The sequence below is a fragment of the Nicotiana tabacum genome, chromosome 24 (genome assembly GCF_000715075.1).
Source record: "Nicotiana tabacum cultivar K326 chromosome 24, ASM71507v2, whole genome shotgun sequence".
In the NCBI taxonomy this organism is placed as follows: domain Eukaryota; kingdom Viridiplantae; phylum Streptophyta; class Magnoliopsida; order Solanales; family Solanaceae; genus Nicotiana; species Nicotiana tabacum.
Window position 1 is genome coordinate 15,404,258 of NC_134103.1, and position 1,632 is coordinate 15,405,889.

Below are 1,632 nucleotides of genomic sequence, written 5' to 3' on the forward strand. Positions count from 1 at the left end.
TAAGGAATACTCTTACGTAGATTACTCCGCATGGAATAATTCACCTGCTTAGCCTCAATTTGGTATCTTGTTATACCCTTTCGCATTCACAATTACTATACAATCACTTAGTCTATCTGAGTCCAAACTCATTAATCAGATATGAGAATTTAGTTTTACCCCAAAATTTAACAATGGGAAAGATCCTTCAAAACATTCATAGTGGAGACTGTACGCCACATCAATTCGAAAATCAAGCACCCAATGGCCTTTCCTTTATATTTCAAGGAAACACTTCTCGTCATATTCATATCGTCTTAACGCATCCCGCATTTATATCATACTCATCACAAAGCCATTCCACAGCTCATCGAGCCACAACTTCCACTCATAGGGATATTACCGAACATATGAGTCCAAATGTACAGGTTACAACTGAAACTACCGAGCCTAAGCTGCGGTCTAAACCTGGCCTCAAGTTCTCCAGACTGGCCCATCACCAAAACACAGAATACACATCTTGAACCTCGTTCATAAAATCACAAGCCAGCGATGCACAACTGATACCGAGCGCTCATGTGCGCATACGAATACGTGGAAGAAATTCAAAGAGTTATGTCTCAAGCGGAATCAATCTCGCATGATAAGGAAAGAAAGATAGGAAGTATATATCCTAAATGCCTTGTAGCCTCTCGAAGATATGTATGGACGTCATCATACCGATCCGCAAGACTCTACTAGACACTTGCTCATGATTTGTAGAACCTATGAACCTAGTGCTATGATATCACCTTGTCACGATCCAAAATTCAACTAGTCACGATGGCACCTAACCCATCCTGTTAGGTAAGCCAATTACTAACTATCCAATTTTAATAATAATTATTAAAGCAATTTAAGTAAATAAAGGTCTTAATCTTGTGCAATCCCCAAGAACTGGTAGCACAAATCATGAGCTTCTAAGAATAGAGTATACAAAGCGAAAATAAAATAAATACATAGTCTATTTGAATAATACATAAATGGAGTTTTTATAAATGTAAGGCTACCCTAAACAAGAGGCAGCTACAACAGAAATGCAGGTACATCTTCAAGTCCCGCAACCATCGAGCACCGCAATAACAACAGCCAATATCTGCACGCAATGTGCAGAAGTATAGTATCAGTACAACCGACCCCATGTAATGAGTAAGTAACAAACCTAGCCATAGGTTAAAAGTAGTGACGAGCTTCTACCAAGGTCGGGTTCATAACCAATAGTCCACAACAGTCCATAATAACATAAAGCAAATAATACCAGAAGTAACTCAGAGATAAAATGCTCAGCCAAATCATGATTTTAAAAATAATAGTTCTTCCTTTCAAATACATCAGTGAAAACCCAAATCGTTTGCCGAAGTTGCCAAAAATATGAATAGTTTGAAAACAATAATTTCTCCCAAAAATCTTTTCAATAATAAATAAGATATTTCATTTTCCTTCCGGATAACCCGTGTAAAACAAATACATCACTATGCCCATCTGTAAAAATATGTGAGAAATCATGAATGATGTGATGTAGTACAGCATGAGGAAATACCCCTCTATGCATGTATGTCATGTGTGCATTCCAATGTGATGCAACTCATTGATAAAATCATAAATAGCCCCTCG